Source organism: Hordeum vulgare, chromosome 7H (genome assembly GCF_904849725.1).
Source record: "Hordeum vulgare subsp. vulgare chromosome 7H, MorexV3_pseudomolecules_assembly, whole genome shotgun sequence".
Classification (NCBI taxonomy): domain Eukaryota; kingdom Viridiplantae; phylum Streptophyta; class Magnoliopsida; order Poales; family Poaceae; genus Hordeum; species Hordeum vulgare.
In genome coordinates, this window is record NC_058524.1 from 208,093,925 (window position 1) to 208,119,366 (window position 25,442).

A 25,442-nucleotide genomic window follows, 5' to 3' on the forward strand; every position below is an offset into this window, starting at 1 on the left:
GCTTGTCGGGGCCTTGTAGCCTGGGTTGGTTCTTCACACCCTTGGATGGGGGTGTGACCTTGGTGAGCCTGGGTTATCATCTTGTCGGGCCTTCTTCGTGTACTGACGCCAAGGGTGCTTCTGGAGCCCATGCACAAGTCTGGGGCACATGAGACCCTAGTCTCTAGTGCACCGACATAGACTCAATGTTCACATACAACGAGTGCAAAACAGTTGCACACGTGGAACACTCGGGTTAAACTTGACGAGCCTAGCATGTACAGACATGGCCTCGGAACACAAGAGATAGGAAGGCCGGGCATGAATCATATAGTTGATATGATCAACATGGAGATATTCACCATTGAAACTAATCTCAACTCACATGATGATCGAACTTGAGTTAGTGGATTTGGATCATGCGCCACTTCAATGACTAGAGGGATGTCTATTTGAGTGGTAGTTTATTAGTAATATGATTAGCTAAACTCAAATAGTCTAAGTAATCTTTGCAAAATTTTATGTTGTAGATCAATGGCTCACGCAGTGGCAACCCTGAATTTTAATGCGTTCCTAGAGAAAGCTAAGTTGAAAGATGATGGAAGCAACTTTGTTGACTGGGCCCGTAATCTGAGGCTTATCTCTCAGGCTGCCCAAAAGGCATATGTCCTTGATGAACTGCTAGGTGCTGAACCACCCCAACCTGCGTTGCATGAAGTTATGAACGTTTGGCAGACGCGCAAGGATGACCACTCGTTAGTTCAATGTGCAGTTTTGTATGGCTTAGAACCGCGACTTCAAAGATGTTTTGAACATCATTGAGCATATGAGATGATCCAAGATTTGAAGTTTATCTTTGAGAATAATGCCCGGATCGATTGCTATGAGACCTCTGATAAGTTCTATGCTTGCAAAATGGAGGACAATGGCTCTGCGATTGAACATGTGCTCAAAATGTCTGGGTACTCTAACCGTCTGGCTAAGATGGGAATTGCTCTCCCGCCGGAGGCTATCACTGACAGAGTTCTTCAGTCACTGCCTCCAAGCTACAAAGGCTTTCTGTTGAACTGTAGCATGCAAAGGATGAATAAATCACTCACCGAGCTATTTGCGATGGTGAAACTCGCAGAATCGGAAATCCGGAAGGAGCATCAAGTGTTGATGGTCAATAAGACCACTAGTTTTAAGAAAAATGGCAAGTGAAGAAGGGTAACTCCAAGAAGAGAGGAAAAGTTGTTGCCCCTTCGACGAAGAAACCCAATTCTGGACCCAAGCCAAAAACTGAGTGCTACCATTGCAAGCTGACTGGTCACTGGAAGCGGAACTGCCCCAAGTATTTGGCCGATCAGTAGGCGGCCAACGCCAAACAAGGTATATTTGATATACATGTTATTGATGTGTACCTCACCAGCTCTCGTAGTAGTGCCTGGGTATTTGATACCGGTTCTGTTGCTCAGATTTGCAACTCCAAACAGGAACTGCGGAATAAACAAAGGCTAGCAAAGGATGAAGTGACGATGCGCGTGGGAAATGGTTCCAAGGTTGATATGATTGTCGTCGGCACGCTCTCACTTGAGTTACCATCGAGATTAGTGATGAACTTAAATAATTGTTATTTAGTGCCTGCGTTGAGCATGAACATTATATCTGGATCTTGTTTATTGCGAGACGGTTACTCATTTAAGTCAGAGTATAATGGTTGTTCTATTTATATGACTAATATCTTTTATGGTCATGCACCCAATGTGAGGGGTTTGTTCATATTGAATCTCGATTGTGATGACGCTCATGTCCATAACATTGAGGCCAAAATATGTAGAGTTGATAATGATAGCGCCACTTTCTTGTGGCACTTTCGCTTAGGTCATATTGGTGTAAAGCACATGAAGAAACTCCATGTTGATGGACTTTTGGAGTCACTTTATTTTGAATCACAAGACACATGCGAACCATGCCTTATGGGCAAGATGACTAAGACTCTGTTCTCCGAAACAATGGAGCGTGCAAGTGACTTGTTGAAGATCATACATACTGATGTCTGCGGACCAATGAGCATAGAGGCACACAATGGATATCATTATTTTCTCACCTTCACTGACGATTTGAGTAGGTATGGTTATATCTATTTGATGAAGCACAAGTCTAAAACGTTTGAAAAGCTCAAGCAATTTCAGAGTGGAGTTGAAAATCATCGTAACAAGAAGATCAACTTCCTACGATCTGATCGAGGAGGCGAGTATCTAAGTTACGAGTTTAGTGCTCATTTAAAATAATGTGGAAATTTTTCATTGTTGACACCGCCGAGAACACCACAATGAAATGGTGTGTCCGAACATCGTAATCGTACTTTATTAGATATGGTGCGTTCTATGATGTCTCTTACCGATTTGCCATTATCATTTTGGGGCTATGCATTGCAGACAGCTGCATTCACTTTAAATAGGGCACTATCAAAATCTGGTGAGACGACACCATATGAGCTGTGGTATGGCAAGAAGCCAAAGTTGTCATTTCTTAAAGTTTGAGGATGTGATGCTTATGTCAAAAACTTCAGGCTGAAATGTTGGAACCCAGAGCAGAAAAGTGTGTATTCATAGGTTACCCAAAAGAGACTGTTGGGTATACCTTCTATCTCAAATCCGAGGGCAAAGTGTTTGTCACAAAGAACAGAGCTTTTCTTGAGAAATAGTTTCTCTCGAGAGAAGTGAGTGGGAGGAAGATAGAACTTGATGAGGATGTAGAACCTCTACTTCAAAAAGATGGTGGTCGAGGGCAGAAACAAATTTATGTCGAGGCAACACCAGTTGAAGAGGAAGCAAATGATGGTGATCATGAAGTTTCAAATCAAGTTGCTATCGGACCTCGCAGGTCGACAAGGGCACGTACTTCTCCTGAGTGGTACTGGAATCCTGTCTTGTCAATCATGTTGTTAGACAACAATGAGCGTGCGAATTATGGAAAAGCAATGGTGGGTCCGGATTCCAACAAATGGTTAGAAGCCATGAAATCCGAGATAGGATCTATGTATGAAAAGAAAGTATGGACTTTGGAAGTATTACCTGAAGGCAGAATGGCTATTCAGAACAAATGGATCTTCAAGAAGAAGACGGAAGCGAACGGTAATGTGACCGTTTATAAAGCTCGACTTGTGGCAAAGGTTTTTTCACAAGTTCAAGGAGTTCACTATGATGAGACATTCTCACCTGTAGCGATGCTTAAGTCCGTCCGAATAATGTTAGCAATAGCTGCATTTCTTGAATATGAAATATGGCAAATGGATGTCAAAACGGTGTTCCTTAACGAATTTCTTAAGGAAGAGTTGCATCTGATGCAACCCGAAGGTTTTGTCGAACCAGAGAATGCTAACAAAGTATGCAAGCTCCATCGATCCATTTATGTCCTGGTGCAAGCATCTCAGAGTTGGAATCAGTGTTTTGATAAGGTGATCAAAGTGTTCGGGTTTATACAAGTTTTTGGAGAAGCTTGTATTTACAAGAAAAGTGAGTAGGAGATCTATAGTGTTTCTAATATTATATGTGGATGACATATTGTTGATTGGAAACAATATAGAATTTTTGGGGAGCACGATGGATTACTTGAATAAAAGTTTTTCAATGAAGGGCCTGGGAGAAGCTGCTTACATGTTGGGCATAAAGATCTATAGAGATAGATCAAGGCGCCTAATAGGACTTTCACAAAGCACATACCTTGCAAAAGTTTTGAAGAAGTTCAAAATGGAACAATCCAAGAAGTTGTTCTTGCCTGTGTTACAAGGTATAAAGTTGAGTAAGACTGAATGCCCAGTAATTGCAGAAGATAAAAAAAGATGAGTGTCCTCCCCTATGCTTTAGCCATTGGGTCTATCATGTATGCAATGTTGTGCACCAGACCGGACGTCAGCATTGCCATAAGTATGGCAGGCAGGTTTCAAATTGATCCAGGAGTAGAGTATTGGGCAGCGGTCAAGAATATTCTGAAGTACCTGAAAAGGACTAAGGAAATGTTTTTCATTTATGGAGGTGACGAAGAGCTCGTCGTAAAGGGTTACATTGATGCAAGCTTCGACACTAATCCGGATGACTCTAAGTCACAAACCACATACATGTTTATTCTTGATGGGGGTGCGGTAAGTTGGTGCAGATCCAAGTAGAGCGTCGTAACTGATTCTACATGTGAAGCGGAGTACATAGCTGCCCCAGAAGCGGCTAAGGAGGGTGTGTGGATGAAGCATTTCATGACAGATCTTGGAGTTGTGCCGAGTGCACTGGATCCAATAAATTTGTTCTGTGACAACACTGGTGCCATTGCTCTAGGCAAGGAACCAAGCTTTCACAAGAGGACCAGATATATCAAATGGCGCTTCAATGCCATCCACGATTACATCACGGAGGAAGACATAAATATTTGCAAAGTGCACGCGGATCTGAATGTAGGAGACCCGCTAACTAAACCTCTTCCATGAGCTAAACTTGACCAACACAAAAACTATATGGGTGTTAAATTTGTTACATTGTAAGTCACATAGAGATGTGATACTAGATTATTGACCCTAGTGCAAGTGGGCGACAGTTGGATATATGCCCTAGAAGCAATAATAAAATAGTTATTACTATATTTCCTATTTCAAGATAATCGTTTATTATCAGTGTTATAATTGTATTGAATGGAAACATAAATACTTGTGTGGATACATAGACAAAATAATGTCCCTAGTAAGCCTCTAGTTGACTGGCTCATTGATCAAAGATGGTTAAGGTTTCCTAGCCATGGACAAGTGTTGTCACTTGATAACGGGATCACATCATTAGGAGAATGATGTGATGGAAAAGACCCAAACTATAAACGTAGCATATGATCATGTTATTTTGTTGCTATTGTTTTCTACATGTCAAGTATACATTCCTATAACAATGAAATCATGTAACTCACTGACACCAAAGGAATGCCTTGTGTGTATCAAACATCGCAATGTTACTGGGTGACTATAAAGGTGCTCTACAGGTATCTCCGAAGGTGTCCGTTGAGTTAGCATGGATCAAGACTGAGATTTGTCACTCCGTGTGACGGAGAGGTATCTCGGGGCCCACTCGGTAATACAACATCACAAACAAGCCTTGCAAGCAATGTGACTAAAGAGTTAGACACGTGATCTTGTATTACGGAACGAGTACAAAGACTTGTCAGTAATGATATTGAAATAGGTATGGCGATACCGATGATCCTTGACAATGAGGTTCAACAGATAAGATCATTGTAGAATATGTTGGTTCCAATACGGACGTCCACGTCCCACGATTGTATATTGACCGGAGAGTGTCTCGTTCAAGTCTACATAGTTCTGGAACCCGCAGGGTCTGCACACTTAAGGTTCGGTGATGTTTCAATATAGTTGAGTTATATGTGTTGGTGGCCAAATGTTGTTCGGAGTCCCGGATGAGATCCTGGATGTCACTAGGACCTCCGGAATGGTCTGGAGGAAAAGATTGGTACTCCCTCCGTCCCAAAATTCTTGTCTTAGGTTTGTCTAGATATGAATGTATCTAGTCATGTTTTAGTATTTTGATACATCCATTTCTAAACAAACCTAAGACAAGAATTTTGGGACGGAGGGAGTATATAGGAAGTCCTATTTTGGTAACCAAAAAAGTTTTGGGCTCATCGGTAGTGTAACGGGAATGCCGGGACGGTGCCAGGGGACCACCGGGAGGTGTGTGACGACCCAAGAGCCTTATGGGATGTGAGAGGAGGTAGACCAGCCCCTGGTGGGCTGGCCGAAGCCTCTCTCAAAGGCCCATGCGGCTAGGAGAGGAGATAAAAGGCAAAAGTCCTTTAAAAGGAAGGGAAGGAGGAGTCCTCCCAAAGTAGTCCACCTCCCTTGTGGGAAGGTGGACTCTTCCTTAGGGTTCTCCCGACCCCTTATCCTTGGAGTGGGGGGCCAGGCTGCCTCCTCTCCTCTCCTCCTATATATACTAGAGGCTTTTGAGGGTTTTTCACACACAACAATCAGCCACGTGCTGCCCTCTCTCTAGATCTGTTTCTCCTCTAGTCTAGTTTCATCGCTGCTTAGGCGAAGCCCTGCTGGAATAGCTCCACCACCATCGCCGTCATGTCGTTGCGCTGCTGGAGAAATCATCTACCTCTCCGCCCCCTCTTGCTGGATCAATAAGGTGGAGATCGTCGTCGAGTTGTATGTGTGCTGAACGTGGAGGTGTCGTCCGTTCGGCGCAAGATCGAGACGGACCGTGGGACGACTGGGATTTGGATTGCGAAGACGTTCCACTACGTCAACCTCGTTTCTTAACACTTCTCACTTAGCGATCTACAATGGTATGTGGATCTGATCTCCCCTCTCGTAGATGATCATCACCATGATAGGTGTTTCGTGTGCGTAGGAAATTTTTTGTTTCCCACGCAACGTTCCCAACAATGCAATTAACTCAAAGCTTAGGCATTAGTTCAAGGTGTCACACATTCCCTCAAAGGTAAGCAAGGGATAAGGTAATCAATGTATCTTTGGAACATATCACATGCACATCATTCCATGTCCATACATATCCTTGCATATGTTCCTTGTGCTTTGGAACTAACCCATGTAGGTGAGAAGAGTAAGAAACAACAAGGATTGCTCCCAACTCAAAATGATCTTTATCAACAATGAGCCTCCACCAGAACTACATATACATGAAGTCTTTTAAGACAAAACCTAAGGTAAGTTTATCCCTCTTAGGGGGATGTCACATCAAGGGGGGGGGGCTTTACTCTAAGACATTGAAAGATGTGAACACATTGAAAGCTTTATGTAAAAGTGGAAACCCCACTTGTGCTTAAACGATGAGTATGACCTATGATCAAGTACTCTGGCTGATATACTTAGTCAATATACGCATACATAGATGACTTTGTCATCACCAAAGTGCTTGGTAGATACTGGAGTGTTTGTGCATGTTCACCATGTTTTAGTTTTATTTGACATCTTATTGTGGGAGCATGTTGGTATGCATATTTTGCTCATCAGAGGATATCCAATTGTTGTTATTTGGCTTTCTATTTTATTTGTCCAATTGGATATACAAGAACGCCTAAGTACCTCTCTCTAGGTATTTATGCTTTCTTGGCTGAAATTCTATTCATGCCACATCACAAAATTTGAGCATGCACTTTAGGGACGATGTGTGTGAGGAGTACTCGGATAACCTTCTCGAGAAGGGCTGACTTGCAAAACCTCCCAAAAGCATCTCGGTGTGGCCAAGCACAAAAACTTGGCCCCATCAAAGCTTAGGGTTGATCATGTTTGCACACTTAGTATCATCGATTGGTTCTTTTCGACCTCACCGATTTTCACTATCAGCTGGTAGTTAGGGAACTTGGTGGCACCGAAAATTCCAACACGGTGTCACCGATAGCTAGGGGGTATATATTCTCCGCGGACCCGGCTTTTGAAATAATCCTTCAAACCTTGCCTCGCTGCACCTCCTCGTTGTCATGCCCTAGTCCTCACGACGTCGTCTTGTATCTCCCGTGCGCCCTCGCCACTGGGTACCTTGTCGCGACGGAAATCACCTCCGCCATCATTGCCGGAGCCAATCCTTCACCGCACTAGGGTATGGATTCGACCCCTCTTTGCACTCCCATATCTGAATCTTGCGCAAACATGCTTAGATTAAATATGTACATAATTGCAATGACTCCATCCAGAAGTATTTTCCCGTAGTTTAGAGAACAAAGAAGAACTTAGGGTTAGCAGTCCGCAGAACCGAATATCGGTGGCACCGAGTCAAAAATTCGGTCCTACCGATTTTGGTTTTAGGGCTACTGAGAACAGTCTCGGTGATATAGAGTTTCCATTTTATATTTCCAAGTTTCTGATAAAGAGAATGTCAATCTCGGTGGCTCCAAAAAATTTCTCTCGGTGGAACCGATATACCTTTTTTCAGAAAATTAAACCTATTTTTCAGAGTTTAAAACTTTTGAAAACCTATGAGTTTTGTGATGCTCATCCACTCCAGCTCTTCTATCTCTTTTCACAAGGTTTGCTTGACAGCTTGACTGTTAGTATGTATGTCAATATGAGAGGACGGTCAGAACAACTTCAGTGAGCCCAGTGCTGAGATAGATTCAGACACTAGTCGTGAGAGGACAACTTCTAACCCAGGTACACCTAGTACCCATGGATTGCCCAAGGCAGCTACCAGGTCTAGGAAGAAGCTTAATTTAGATGAGGAAGATGCTGATTTTATACAACAAGAGACTATTCCCGAGAAGCTGAATGACAATTTCACTGTCACAAACACTGTGAGAAAAGAGTATGTCAAACCTGCTGATGTGAGAGTTCCAGAGGCTACTCAGAGAGGATTGAATCTCACCCTTGTAGCCCCTTCTTCGAGGAAAGCTAAGAAGCCAGGTCAGAAAAGAGCCAGGAAGAGAGTAGTGCATGTTGTAGGAAGGCTAACATCTATGTATGAATACCCAATAGAAGTTGCTGATGAAGAGGAGGAAGAGATTCCAGCTGATGCCCCTCCTGCTAAGAAGAAGAAGCTCATGTTTGATGCTTTGCCAAAGAAGTCTGCACCAAAACCTTCAACACCTAAGAAGCATGTATCTCCCAAGAGGACTACTAAGGATATACCTGCAGAAGTGAAGAACAAGGGCTCTGCATCGAGAGAGTTTGCCGCGGAGGAGGAATAAGTTGCATTTGTGCTGATGAAACTGAGAGCTCACTTGCTATTTCACAATGCTGCTCATCCTATTGATGAAGACATGAAGAAGAGGAGGGATCAAGGTTTGAGGCAGTGGAGGACTATAGATCCATATGCTATTTGGAGAAGAACTGATGTTGATCTTCATTTTCATACTAAGGAGCAACAAGATTTTTATGAGACAATGTTGCTAGACAAGAGTCCTTGAGTCAGTGACATGAGATATGTTGATTGGGATTATATCAAGGCCAATGAGAACTACTTTCCTCATGTGAGAGAAAATTTTAGGCTAGTTGACATTGAAGATTTTCTTGGAAGAGAAATGACTCTCTGGAACGATGAGATAACCATGTAATTTTATTCAACTGCTCATTTTTATACCAATTGAAGGATAGTATGGATGATGGAAGGTCACCTGTATGAGACTACTGTAGATGGGAGGGCCTCTATCATTGGTGCCCCAAGGCACAAGAGGGAGATTTGGATGTGTACTCAGAATCGAAGATGAATCACAACATAATGGAAAAATTGTACAATCCAATGCCCCATGAGTATGTGAAGACACACAAGTTTGGCTCTATCTATTTTATGAAAGGAGGAATACTTACAACAAACACCATTATGAGACACACCCTGGTGCCTAAATGAGGAGATGACAAGATGTATAGAAGTTATTCCATTAACATGCTTCACCACTTAAACGCCCACACCCGGTTCAAAGTGATGGACTTGATTGTAGAGACTGAAAGGAGAACTGGTGCATACCAGAAGAGATCTTGTCGGTATGCACCTTATATTCAGATGCTTATCAATGCCAAGATTTGTGAGCATGCATATCAAATTCATCGTTCGCACCTGCCACTTCAGCCAGATTTCAAGGACAATGTAGTTGTGATGGACCCTAGCCATCTGAGCTCAGCATCAGCGCGTGAGGCAACAGAGGTAGTAGAGGTAGAGGCAGCTAGAGATGCTCCACCTCCACAACACAAAACTACAGCAGAGAAGATGTCTTTTCTTGTCAGCACCATCCAAGGGATGGAGAAGAAAACTTCAGAGATCTTGTTCAACTATAAGAGCCTTGAGAGGATCATGGGGACAAAATTTCATGGCCAAGATGACAAAGTGAAGGTGTTGACTACCACTGTTGAGGAGCTCCAGCATGAGGTTGATTCAGTGTAGATTCCCCCATTCCAGTAGTAATGATGAAGAGTTTCCTCTTCCTATGAGTACTCAGTTCAGGACCGACTCTAGGTCGATAGTTGTGCCAGTGCTGGAAGCAAGACCAACTTCATCAGCTCAAGCATCAGCATCTTCAACTTTACCTCCAGCTATTGCACCTCCAGTGTCTAGACCTCTAGCTCCACGGACATCCGTAGAAGCCTTCTCTCTCACTCTTTTGTCCATGCCGTCGACTACCATCAGAGGAGATCGAGCCGAGAGTGACGCTTAGTTCTAGACCTTTGACCTTTTTGGTAACTTGTTGCCAAAGGGCGAGAAATGTATAGATCAATTAGGGCTTCTATAGAGAGTGCTTTGCATTTTATTTTCTCTCGTTTGGATTAACAAAACTTTTGGAATTTTGGATTATATTAATCTGACGTGTTTGATCGTACACCTTGATTGTTGATGCGCCTATGTTATAACTTTGAGCTATCTACATGATGATCATTCACTTATTTGTTTTGTGTTATGTGCATTACCATTCATTCATATCATTTATACGCACCACCAACATGTATGTGACATGGAAGAGTGACGCATGATCCTAATTTATTGTGCATTTGCATTCAAACGCCAATTCAAATATTGTACAAATTTAGGGGGAGCTCTTACCTTTCACATACTTCTCAAGCGATGATGCTAATCATTGATTATATCTTTTGTCGTAGGTCTGAAAGCACAATTGCTCCATAAGGTGGTTTGGGTAACTAATAACAACATATGTATCATTGAACTAATGATCTTATTCTGATATAAGTCATAAAAGTTCAAAGATGCATGGGATAAAGGATTGTGAGCATAAACCCCTTGATGCAAGGAAAGGAATAGGATTGGCTCAAGCTTCAAGCAAGAGGACTCTACATTTTACATTTGTGAGAAATCACTTCTGAGTCCAGAAGAAAGCCAATACTATTAAAAGGGGGTGAGGTATTATGATGAATTGGTTGGTCAAGTGCTTAGATATAGCCACCAAAAATACTAAGCATTTATGTCACAAGAATCTCAGTCCCAAGCCAAAACAACGAAATCGGTGCCACCAAGTTTTCCCACTCGGCCCTACCAATTTTCCGAGTGACAGATCTCACTAATCTCCCGGTACCACCAAGTTTCACATAGGTGCCACCGAAAGCATGTGACCAACTTTCTGTTGAACATATTTGAAGAATCGGAATTTCCGAGTTTGAAATCGGTCTCACTGAGATTTGGAAACTCCTGTGAGTCATCGTATCGGTACCACCGAGATTCATATATAGGTCTCACTGAGAATTCAAAAGTTTCCACATTTAGTGCAACTCGGTACCACCAAGATTAATTTCGGTGTAATCGGGTTGGGAAATAAAATTGTAACAGTTGGATTTTCGGGGATGCCCATATATACCTCTCCACCTCCTCTCATTCAAAGAGGAAGCACTCATAACACACACACACACAAACTTTCCAGATCCATTTTTGTAAGAGAGAACCACCTACTCATGTGTTGAGATCAAGATATTCCAATCCAACTAATTGAAACTTGAGCTCTGGCTTCCCCAAGTTGCTTTCTACAAAATGAATCTCTCCTACCCATGTCGAATCTATGAGAGAGTGATCGAGTGTTGAGGAGACTATCTTTTTAAGCACAAGAGAAATGAGTTCAGCATTCTACCGCATCTATTATCTTTTGGAGGGTGGTACCTCCTAGATTGGTTACGTGTCTCTTAGGAGCCTCCTACTTCGTGTTGTGGAGTTGAACCAAGAAGTTTGTATGGGCAAGGAGATCACCCACTTCATGAAGATTTACCGTGAGTGAGGCTAGTCCTTTGTGGATGTAAGCCATGGTGGAATAGACAAGGCCGCTTCTTCGTGGACCGCTTGCGTTTGATCTTCCTTCCTTACCCTCTACATTAAATTTGCATGTCTTTACTTTTCGCTCCAATACTCTTAGATGTGCATGTGTAGGGAGAACTTGACTAGTCATAATTGCTAAAACTAACCCACAACTAAAACTGGGAAAAGGTTAAGTTTTTATTTGGTCAAGTAGTCTAATCACCCCCCCTTTTGACATACTTCGGATCCTACACCAGCCTGTCCAGTTGGCTTCGCTGGCACCACAAACTCCCGGCGCCGCTGGGTTTAGCCGCGCCGGCGAGCCGCCCTTAACCTTAGACTTGGCCCGACGCTGCTGGTCGGACGCTGGACTTAGCACGTCCCACACTACTAGCTCCGCAATTAATAGCGCCTCCATCTAGGAGGCTGGCACCTGGTGCTCCTACGTTCAAGCCGGCAAGAGCTCCGAGGCATGAGCCTCAGGGGTCACCAGCGTCGTGGTTTCACTGGCCGCCCTGGACAAAGCGCCGCTCAAGTCGGTTGTCGTGGCCACCGCCTTGGTCAGACGAAGTTAGGCAGCGAGCTCCCTTTCGAGCCGCACCATCGCCGCATTGCTCCGAAGCCAGTCTTGCAGCACTCTAGCCCCCGGGACCCGCCGAGGCTAGCGGTAGGAGATCAATGGCCTCACCGCCAAGAAGAAAGAAAGGGGCACGGGCTTAGTAGGTTAAATCAGAAGCAAAGTAGAAAAGGGAGCACAAGCTCCAGTTGAAACTTACCCGAAAACGAGGGGGAGCGGGCTGCCACCGGTCCTTTGCACGCTCCACACCGACGGACAGGTGCTCGGTGGTAGCGTGGCCAACCGTGCCTTCTTGGAGGCCGGGGGAATCGGCGGCCCTTCAACTGATCGTTTCTCCCTGCGCTGCACCTTTGTCATCTTGTGACAGGCTAGCTGCCCCACAGCCGGCTGGCACCCAACCGAGACCTCCTCATTCCCTCCTTGCCATAGGCGTCGGGGCGGCTCCGCTTCCAAAGGAGGCGCGTCCATGGTGCACACATCAGCATCATCATCATCATCATCATCGTCTTCGTCGTCCTCATCGTTAGTCCAATCCTTGAATATCACGTTGGGCGGGACTCACTAGATGGTCTGGCCCAGCTGACAGTAGCGCTATTCGGCGCCTCCCCCTCGTCCTCCTTTGCCTCCGGCACTTCGAAGTGCCCTGGGGCGGCAGAGTCATCCCTGTCTGACTTGTAGTCCTTGGAGTCAGAGTCATCAGTGCGTAGCAAAGACTTGCGGGTTCGAACCGTCCGCCCTCAGCTTCCGACCAAAAAGCTGAAAGAGGTACCACCACGTGTGAGCCGCCATGACAAGAAACCAAATACAACTAGAACCGGTCGGAACTAACTAGCAGCACGTGATTGCTGCGACATAACGACTCCATGCTGAACCACCACCCTTCCACGTCGAGCTTGAAGTGGGTGATAGCATTCATCAAGGTGCCTATCTTGCCCGATGCCAGCTCGAAGGTCGACAGCTGGCAGGGATCCTTTCGAAGACCCATGGCGCATATTCGGTGCGGCAGCTCCTACACCGACAGCACCCAACACGAGATGAAGGCCGACACCAGGTCCGTGGGCAGCAAACCCAGGATGGCCTTGAGCTGCTTCACCTAGCCCACAACATCCATAACCTCGTTGTTACATACCTCGAGGTCCCGGTTCGTGCCGGTCGGTGGCTCCTCGGTAAACGGCGGGAGGTTGACCCGGTCTCACCCTTCCCCGACGCTGCGTACATAGAAGAAGGACTGCTGCCATTTCTTGAAGGAATTGGTCAACTTCATATGCGGGAAGAGTGTGTTTCACTCGCGTACACCACTGCTCTGCCGTAGGAGTACGACACTTACTCGTTCTTCTATGCGCAGACATGGAAGAATATACAGAACAAGGAAGAGAAGGGCGAGCAGCCCAAATACCCCTCGCACAGCATGGCGAAGCACGCGAGGTACAACTCCGATTTGGGGGCAGATGATCCATTTGGAGCTTGTAGAATTCCAGGAACTGCCGCATGAAGCGGCTCGCCGGTAATCCAAAGCCGACGGTGCTGTGTGTCCCGAAAACCACGTGCTCACTGACGCGCAGCTTCGGCACGCGCTCGTCCCCCCGGCACGCGCGCCACAACCTGCTCCTCCAACGGAATCCTGTGCATCCGCCAGAGGTACTCGATGTCGGCCTCCATGATCAAGGAGCCCTCCCATGAGCCGGAGGGAGGCGCGGCCATCTCGGCGTCCGACGACGGTGGTTAAGAGAAAAAGAAGTTGGAGAGGCGACCCCTAACGGATCGACTGCAGGAGAGTGCGACGCGCCCGAGGAGGGAGGAACGAAGGCGGCAAGCGCTGCAGGTGCGAGGAGGGAGGTGAGGTGGTGACGTTCGTTATGGACACGAGGAGGAGGGACAAATGGCGATGAGCTCCGAATCAACATTGTCGCAAGGTGGAAGACGAGTGAGCAGGCAATGGTGGCCTCGGCATCTCCTCCCCCCCCTTTGAAAGCCCCAATAAGATATGGAGGCATGGGATCAGTTACGCCCATGCCCCCACTAACCCACAAACCCCGCGGGCATTAATAGTGTGGGGTATCTCACAGAAGATCCAACTCACGGGCCGAGGCCTGGCGGGCTAGGCATGCTGTGGCATCCCATCGCGCACATAGTGGAGGCACCTCCACCCACTACCGGGCCACACGTAGCATGCGCCAGCCAGTGTAGAACCCGAAGCAACATCGCGGGACCCTAACCACCGCGGTGTCCGGCTGGCCCTCAGTCGGTTGTAGCATCAGGCGTCCCACAGCGGGACATGTGGCCCGTTGGCTCGTGCGGGCTCAACAACTGCAACAACGATCAATCTCCGGGGGGGGGGAGCCGCTGGCCCACCTGGATCGGAGGCCTAAAAACGCCAATGGCTTTGGGTCTACTTACGGGGTAATGGCCCCTGGGTATACCAAAGTAGAGGAAACCCCACTCCAAGAGATTTGGGGCCGGCTGGCAACACGCGACCTGTCTAGGACCAATGCGAGCCAACGGTCAGCGCCCATCCCATCTACTCGTACTGGCGTACAACGACAAGGACACACCGACAACGCAGGGGCGCGCGTGGCTACATTAGGCGTTGACAAGTCCGGCAAGGCTACAAGGCACCGTGATGCGAGTAGGGCAAGGCTACAGGGCCACCAGTCACTCCCAAGGCTGATCGGGCAAGGCAGCCCTATACCAAAGCCTGCTCCTACCAATACCTCCGACCAGCATGCTGACGAGTGTGGCGCTCGGCCGGCAGGCCCCGCTCCATACAAGAATCGACAGCTGGTGGGCCCTATGGCCAGCCAGATAGGTTGGTAGTCGGGCCCCATCCCCTCTTTTCTCCCACTACTTTACACCTCTGGCCAGCCTATAGAGCTTAACCCCAGCCCTTAGAGAGAGGGGATGGCTGGCACATGAATACTCAAACACCCCACGTAACACACCCCATAGAGGCAGCGAGAATAGCAGCGTGAGATCCATCTCCTTCCTCACATACAACTTGAGGAGCAACCTTGTAATGTGATCACCTATAGTCACACCGGCATGACTAGGGGTTTTACCTCATCGGAGGGCTACAAACCAGGATAGATCAGCATCATGTGTCTTGCACCTTCACCCGTTCTCAAACACGGCTGGCACCCATCATGTTGGGGAATGTTGCATGGGAAACAAAAAAAATTCCTACACACACGAAGACCTATCATGGTGATGTTCATCTAAAAGAGGGAGATCGGATCCACATACCCTTGTAGATCGGTAAGTGGGAAGCGTTAAGAAACAAGGTTGATGTAGTGGTACAGCTTCGTGATTCAAATCACCGTCATCCCACGATCCGTTCCGATCTACCGCGGAACGGACGACACCTCCGCGTTCAGCACACGTACAGCTCGATGATGATCTCTGCTTTCTTGATTTAGGAACAGAGACAGGGAAGTAGATGACTTCTCCGGCAGCGTGATGGCGCACTGGTGATGGTGATGAGCTATTCCTGCAGGGCTCCGCCCGAGCTCCAAAGAAAACTGATCTAGAGGAAGAACTATGAAGTGGAGGATTGAGTTGCACGTGGCAAAATTTGTGTCTCAAAAACCCTAAAACCTCTAGTATATATAGAAGGAGGGGAGGGGCTAGACCTTGGGCTCAAGATATCCCCAAGGGCGCCTGCCGAGAGAGGAGAGGAGGACTCCAACTCCAATTCGGTTTGGGGAAGGAGGAGTCCTCCTCTTCCTTCCCACCTCCCTCTTTTTTTTCTTTGGTTCCTTTGTCCTAGCTGACATAGCCCACTTGGATTGGCCTCAACAGACCACTAAGGGCTGGTGCGCCACACCTGGGCTATTAGGCTCACTCCCGGGTGGGTGGGCCCCTCCCGGTGAAAACCCATAACACATTCGTCACTCCCAGTACACTGCCGGTGCCCGAAATCTTTCCGGAGACCAAATGAAACCATCCTATATATCAATCTTTGTTTCCGGACCATTCCGGAAACCCTCGTGATATTCGTGATATCATCCGAGACACCGAACAACATTCGGTCACCAACACCTATAATTCAACTATACCAAAATGTCACCGAACCTTAAGTGTGCAGACCTTGCGGGTTCGAGAACTATGCAGACATGACCTGAGACACTCCCCGGCCAATATCCAATAGCGGGACCTAGATATCCATATTGGATCCGACATATTGTACGTAGATCTTATCGGTTCAACCTCTATGCCAAGGATTCATATAATCTCGTATACGATTCCCTTTGTCCTTTGGTATGTTACTTGCCCGAGATTTGATCGTCGGTATCCCTATACCTAATTCAATCTCGTTACCGGAAAGTCTATTTACTTGTTCCGTAATACAAGATCTCGTGACTAACACTTTAGTCACATTGCTTGCAAGGCTTATATGTGATGTTGTATTACCGAGTGGTCCCCGACATACCTCTCCGTCACACGGACTGAAAAATCCCAGTCTTGATCCATGCTAACTCAACGGACACCTTCACAGATACCTGTAGTGCACCTTTATAGTCACCCAGTAACGTTGCGACGTTCTATACACACAAGGTATTCCTCCGGTGTGAGTGAGTTACATGATCTCATGGTCATAAGAATGAATACTTGACATGCAGAAAACAATAGCAACAAAATGACACGATCACATGCTACGTTCATAGTTTGGGTCTTGTCCATCACATCATTCTCCTAATGATGTGATCCTGTCATCAAGTGACAACACTTGCAAATGGTCAGAAAACCTTAACCATCCTTGATCAACTGGCTAGTCAACTAGAGGCTCACTAGGGACATTGTTTTGTCTATATATCTACACATGTATCTATGCTTTCATTCAATACAATTATATTACAGATAATAAACAATTATCTTAAAACAGGAAATATAATGATAACTATTTTATCATTGCCTCTAGGGCATATTTGCAACAGTCTCCCACTTGCACTGGAGAAAATAATCTAGTCTCACATCGCTATGCGATTTCCATTGGAATGAATCTAACACCCATACAGTTCTGGTGTTGATCATGATACGCACGTGGAAGAGGTTTAGTCTGTGGATCTGCAACATTCAGATCCGCGTGCACTTTGCAAATATTTACGTCCTCTCCTTCGACATAGTCGTGGATGAGGTTGAAGGGTCAATTGATGTGCCTGGCCTTGTTGTGAAACCTTGGTTCCTTTGCTAGAGCAATGGCACCAGTGTTGTCACCAGAACAGAGTTATTGGATTTAGTGCGCTCGGCACAACTCCAAGATCCGTCATGAACTCCTTCATCCAGACACCTGCCTTAGCTGCCTCCGAGGCAGCAATGTACTCCGCTTGACATGTAGAATCTGCTACGACACTTTGCTTGGAACTGCACGAGCTTACCGCACCCCCATTAAGAATAAACATGTATCCGTTTTGAGACTTAGAGTCATCCGGATTAGTGTCAAACCTTGCATCAATGTAACCCTTTACGACGAGCTCTTCGTCACCTCCATAAATGAGAAACATTTCCTTAGTCCTTTTTAGGTACTTCGGAATATTCTTGACCGCCATCCAGTTATCCATTCTTGGATTACTTTGAAACCTACCTACCATACTTGTGGCTAGGCTGACGTCCGGTCTTGTGCATAGCATTGCATACATAATAGACCCTATGGCTGAAGCATAGAGGATGGTACTCATCTTTTCTCTATCTCCCGCAGTTACTGGACACTGAGTCTTACTCAACTTTATAACTCGTAATACTGGCAAAACCCCTTCTTGGACTGCTCCATTTTGAACTTCTTCAAAACTTTACCAAGGTATGTGCTTTGTGAAAGTCCTATTAGGCACCTCAATCTATCCCTATATATCTTAATGCCTAATATGTAAGCAACTTCTCCTAGGTCTTTCATTGAAAAACATTTGTTCAAGTAATCCTTTACGCTCTCTAAAAACTCCACATTGTTGCCAATCAGCAATATGTCGTCCACATATAATATTAGAAACGCTACAGAGCTCCCACTCACTTTCTTGTAAATACAAGATTCTACAAGAACTTGTATAAACCCAAATGCTTTGATCACCTCATCAAAGCCTTTATTCCAACTCCGAGATGCTTGCACCAGTACATAAATGGATCGCTGGAGCTTGCATAGTTTGCTAGCATTCTTTGGATCGACAAAACTGTCGGGTTGCATCTGATACAACTCTTCCTTAAGAAAACCATTAAGGAACGCTGTTTTAACATCCATCTGCCAGATTTCATAATCGAAAAATGCAGCTATTGCTAACATGATTCAGACGGACTTAAGCATCGCTACCGGTGAGAATGTCTCATCGTAGTCAACTCCTTGAAGTTGTGAAAAACCATTTGCCACAAGTCGAGCTTTATAAACGGTCATGTTACCGTCCATGTCCGTCTTCTTCTTAAAGGTCCATTTGTTCTCAATAGCCTTGCGACCTTCACGTAATACTTCCAAAGTCCACACTTTGTTTTCATACATAGATCCTATCTCGGACTTCATGGCCTCTAACCATTTGTTGGAATCCGGGCCCACCATTGCTTCTTCATAATTCGTAGGCTCATTGTTGTCTAATAAGATGATAGATAAGACAGGATTACCGTACCACTCAGGAGGAGTATGTGATCTTGTCGACCTGCGAGGTCCCATAGTAACTTGATCCGAAGCTTCATGATCATCATTATTAGCTTCCTCCTCAACCGGTGTTGCCTCGACAGAGATTTCTCTCTGCCCTGTGCCATCATCTAGAGGGAGCAGAGGTTCCACAACCTCATCAAGTTCTATCCTCCTCCCACTCAATTCTTTCGAGAGAAACTCCTTCTCAAGAAAAGCTTCGTTCTTAGCAACAAACAGTTTGCCCTCGGATCTGAGATAGAAAAGGTGTACCCAACTGTCTCTTTTGGGTAACCTATGAAGACACACTTTTCCTCTTTGGGTTCCCGTTTTTCGGGCTGAAGCTTTTTTACGTAAGCATCACATCCCCAAACTTTAAGAAACGACAACTTTGGACTCTTGCCAAGCCATAGCTCATATGGCGTCGTCGCAATGGATTTTGATGGTGCCCTATTTAAAGTGAATGCAGTTGTCTCTAATGCATAACCCCAAAACGATAACGGCAAATCGGTAAGAGACATCATAGATCGCACCTTATCTAACAAAGTACGATTACGACGTTCGGATACACCATTACGCTGTGGTGTTCCAGGCGGTTTCAACTGTGAAACGATTCCACATTGTCTTAAGTGAGCACCAAACTCGAAACTCAGATATTCACCCCCTAGATCAGTTCGTAAGAACTTGATCTTCTTGTTACAATGATTTTCAACTTCACTCTGAAATTCCTTGAACTTTTCAAACGTTTCAGACTTGTGCTTCATCAAGTAGATATATCCATACCTACTCAAATCATAAGTGAAGGTAAAAAATAACGATATCCGCCGCGCTCCTCCACACTTATTGGAACGCACAGATCAGTATGTATGATCTCCAACAAGTCACTTGCACGCTCCATTGTTCCAGAGAACAGAGTCTTAGTCATCTTGTCCATGAGGCATGGTTCGCACGTGTCAAGGTATTCAACATCAAGTGACTTCAAAAGCCCATCAATATGGAGTTTCTTCATGCGCTTTACACCAATATGACCTAAGCGGCAGTGCCACAAAAATGTGGCCCTATCATTGTTAACTCTACATCTTTGGGTCTCAATGTTATGTATATGTGTGTCGTCATAATCAAGATTCAATATGAACAAACCCCTCATATTGGGTGCATGACCATAAAAGATATTACTCATAAAAATAGAACAACCATTATTCTATGACTTAAATGAGTAACCGTCTCGCAATAAACAATATCCAGATATAATGTTCATGCCTAACGCAGGCACTAAATAACAATTATTTAAGTTCATGACTAATCCTGATGGTAACGGAAGTGAGACTATGCCGACGGCGATTGCATCAACCTTGGAACCATTTCCCACGCGCATCGTCGCTTCATCCTTTGCCAGCCATCGTTTATTCCGCAGTCCCTGCTTCGACTTGCAAATATGAGCAACATAACTGGTATCAAATACCCAGGAACTACTACGAGAGTTGGTTAGGTACACATCAATAACATGTATATCACATATACCTGGTTTGGCGTTGGCCGCCTTCTTATCAGCCAAATACTTGGGGCCATTGCACTTCCATTGACCCATCCCCTTGCAATACTAGCACTCTATTTCTGGCTTAGGTCCATCCTTGGGTTTCTTCGTCGGATTTGCAACAGTTTTGCCGCTCTTCTTGGAGTTACCCTTCTTGCCTTTGTCGTTTCTCTTGAAACCAGTGGTGTTATTGACCATCAACACTTGATGCTCTTTTCGGAGTTCTGACTCTGCGACTTTCCGCATCGCGAATAACTCGCCGGGTGACTTGTTCATCCCTTGTATGTTATAGTTCAACACAAAGCTCTTGTAGCTAGGTGGCAGTGATTGAAGAATTATGTCAGTGATAGCCTCTTGTGGGAGTTCAATCCCCAGCTCAGCTAGACGGTTTGAGTACCCAGACATTTTGAGAACATATTCACTGACAGACGGATTCTCCTCCATCTTGCAAGCATAGAATTTATCGGAGGTCTCATACCTCTCGATTCGGGCGTTCTTTTGAAAGATAAACTTCAACTCCTGGAACATCTCATATGCTCCATGACGTTCGACGCCTCATTGAAGTCCTGGTTCCAAGCCATACAAGACTGCACATTGAACTACTGAGTAGTCCTCCTTACGTGATTGCCAAGCATAGAAAACATCTCCTAGCACAGCATCAAGGCCATTATTCTTTTTCCCAGCTTGTAGGATGAGCCTAAGATTATGAGCCCAGTCTACAAAGTTGCTACCATCATCTTTCAGCTTAGGTTTCTCTAGGAACGTATTGAAATTCAGGGTCGCTAGTGCGTGAGGCATTGATCTACAACATAAAATATTGCAAAGTGGACTTAGACTATGTTCAAGATAATTAGAGTTTAACTAATCAAATTACTAATAAACTACCAATCAAATAGACATCCCTCTAGTTACTTGAGTGTGGCATGATCCAAATTCACTAACTCAAATCCGATCATCACGTGAGTTGTGTGTAGTTTCAGTGGTAAACATCTCTATGCTAAACATATCAACTATGCGATTCATGCTCGACCTTTTGGTCTCTCGTGTTCCGAGGCCATGTCTGCACATGCTAGGCTCGGTAAGTTTAACCTGAGTGTTCCGCGTGTGCAATTGTTTTGCACCCGTTGTATGTGAACGTTGAGTCTATCACAGACGATCGTCACGTGGTGTCTCGAAACGATGAACTGTCGCAATGGTGCATAGTTGGGGAGAACACAATTTTTCTTGAAATTTAGTGAGGGATCACCTTATAATGCTACCGTCGTTCTAAGCAAGATAAGGTGCATAAAAGGATTAACATCACATGTAATTGATAAGTGACATGATATGGCCGTGATCTTGTGCTTCTTTATCTCCATCACCAAAGCACCGGCATGATCTTCATCGTCACCAGCGCCACACCATGATATCCATCATCATGATCTCCATCATCGTGCCACCATCGAGGTTGTCGTGCTACCTCTGCTATTACTACTAAAGCTACAACCTAGCAATATAGTAAACACATCTGCAAACACAAACGTTAGTTTAAAGACAACCCTATGGCTCCTGTCGGTTGCCGTAGCATCGACGTGCAAGTCGATATTAACTATTACAACATGAGCATCTCATACATGCAATATATCACATAATGTCTTTGGCCATACCACATCACAAGCATACCCTGCAAAAACAAGTTTCACGTCCTCTAATTTGTTGTTGCATGTTTTACGTGGCAGCTATGGGTATCTAGTATCATCACATCTTTCTTACGCAAAAACCACAGCGGAGATGTGAAAATTGCTATTTAACCTATCTCCAAGGACAGCCTCGGTCAAATCCAATTCAACTAAAGTTGAAGAAACAGGCACCCACCAGCGATCTTTATGCAACGAGTTGCATCTTAGTCATGAAACCGGTCTCTCGTAAGCGTACGAGTAATGTTGGTCCAGGCCGCTTCAATCCAACAATACCATCGAATCGAGAAAAGACTATGGAGGGCAGCAAATCGAACATCAACGCCCACAAAAACTTTTGTGTTCTACTAGAGATTACATCTACGCATGAACCTAGCTCATGATGTCACTGTTGCGGAACGTTGCTTGGGAAACAAAAAAATTTCTACGCACACGAAGACCTATCATGGTGATCTTCATATACGAGAGGGAGATCGGATCCACATACCCTTGTAGATCGCTAAGCAGGAAGTGTTAAGAAACGCGGTTGATGTAGTGGTACAGCTTCGTGATTCAAATCACCGTCGTCCCACGATCCGTTCTGATCTAGCGCCGAACGGATGGCACCTCCGCGTTCAGGACATGTACAGCTCGATGTCGATCTCCGCCTTCTTGATCCAGCAAGAGAGACGGGGAAGTAGATGAGTTCCTCGACAGCATCACGGTGCACCGGTGATGGTGGTGATCTATTACTGCAGGGCTCCGCCCGAGCTCCGCAGAAAACTGATGTAGAGGAAGAACTACGAAGTAGAGGTTTGAGTTGCGCGTTGCAAAAGTTGTGTCTCAAAAAACCCTAAAACCTCTAGTATATATATAGGAGAAGGGGAGGGTCTAGCCTTGGGGACCCAAGGGCGCCGGCCGAGAGAGGAGAGGAGGACTCCAACTCCAATTCGGTTTGGGGAAGGAGGAGTCCTCCTCTTCCTTCCCACCTCCCTCTTTTTTTCCTAGCCGACATAGCCCACTTGGGCTGGACTCACCAGCCCACTAAGGGCTGGTGCGCCACCCCTGGTCTATTAGGCTCACTCCCGGGTGGGTGGGCCCTTCCCGGTAAAAACCCGAAACCCATTCGTCACTCCCGTTTCATTGTAGGTAATGCCCGAAATCTTTCCGGAGACAAAATGAAACCATCCTATATATCAATCGTCGTTTCCGGACCATTCCAGAAACCCTCGTGACGTTCGTGATCTCATCCAGGACTCTGAACAACCTACGGTCACCAACACCTATAACTGAACTATACTAAAACGTCACCGAACCTTAAGTGTGCAGACCCTGCGGGTTCGAGAACTATGCACACATGACCTGAGGCACTCCCCGGCCAATATCCAATAGCGGGACCTGGATGTCCATATTGGATCCTACATATTCTACAAAGATCTTATTGGTTGAACCCCTGTGCCAAGGATTCATATAATCCCGTATACCATTCCCTTTGTCCTTCGGTATGTTACTTGCCCGAGATTTGATTGTCGGTATCCCTATACTGTGGGGACCCCAACTGGTAAGTCGAGATCGCCGTGCCCAGTGATCCCAAGGATCAATGCTCACTGAACATAGATACTGAATAATAGAGTCTTACACCCATACATACCGTTTGATACAATAAATGACCACTTCGGTCGAGTCTTACATACATAGGGCCTTAAAGGGCAAGTACCAAACTAGACCAATAGCGGAAATATTGGTTGAAAGGGTGAACCCATACCATCAGCCTTAACCTACAGGCATTCTGACTTGGAGCGTCCTAGCTCGCAAGAACGTCACCGAGTTAATCTTCACCATATCCTGTCTTTCACACCTGATCAATGAAATAACCAGTGGCAAGCCAATGAGTACTTTGAATGTACTCGCAAACAGTCCATGATATGAACATTGAAAGTGAAGGATAACAGTATCATGCATCTTTAGTGTAACTCATCTGGGTGGAATGATCATGTACATGCGTCAAGTTAAAGAATTACTTTTTAAGAACAGGTTATAGATATCATCATATCTGCTAAGGGTTGAACACACCGGGTTCACCCTAAATGCCAAGTCATCGGCCTTGTCATAACCTCAATGTATTAATGAGGGCTAAACCATCCGGGTTTACCCTATATGTCAAGTCACCGAACTTGATCATATTTTGCTATTATCATATCAACCCCTTTTTATCACCACACACACACACACTTGGTTTATGCGGAAACTCTGGACGTAGTTTAAGCAGCACCACCCAACTGTCCTTGACCGTGGACATGGCTATTCGAATAGTTTACACTCTGCACAGGTAGTACGCTGGACCCACGAGAAACGGGAAACTTCCGTGTCATCCACGGCTCGCGGTATATCACATATACCCGAGGTAAGTACCCGATCATCATCTTTGCCCTGACGATACTAGACAAAGAGGTCCACTCGATTGGTACCCAACCCACATGTTGTACGTCTTACGAGCACCGACTCTAGACTGTAAGAACCATGCAGGGACCAACGGTGTGCCTGGAACTCATAATAATGGCATAGTCGTCCTACCTGGCACGACCCCATCACGAGAGTGACACCGATCACTCCCGCCACTAGTAATGTGGCTCTTTGCTAGCACCGACCAGAGTAATCAACAAAGCCCCATCCCATAAAGGGGTATCGCGGTCGTACTGGTAAGGTTGGGACGGTCGACACATCATAAATATAATCCATTTCCGAAACCATACTCACACCAAAATCACCGGTGCATCACTTCACCAAAAGTGATCACCAACTCATCATCACCCTCGGGCATTAGTGGCACCCGACGGGGTTTTCATAAACTCTTTATTTAGCTCATCATTATGCTTGAGATAACAAGCCTTAACATTACTTGTCAACATGGTAATATCGTGACCCTCACGGGGTAGGGTCAAGCTCAATGCAGTGATTATACTCTAATAGTCAACATGACAGTAGCATGATCCTCGTAGATGGTAGGGTCAGCTCATCATGTTTGTGCTCCGAGGAGCCATGTGAATATCATCAACGCAAGTGCTTCGAAGAAGCCTTCGGTACCATCACATTGATGATGTACCGGCACTGTGATCACATGCAACGGGAAAATACTTGTTGTTCTAGCATGCATCATTTTATATGCTTAAGTCATGGCAAAAGGGCTGCTTGCCTTGCTCATGTAAGTCCTCGGGGTCTTCGAGGTCTTCCGCTCCGTCCCCGAATACTCCGTGTACCGTCAACTATCGTCGGAAACAACTAAAGTAAGCCATATTTCCAGCAGAATAAAAGTATTCTATAAATAGAAGTTATGTTTTTCTTGGACCTCTCTGGTCATAAGAAAAAT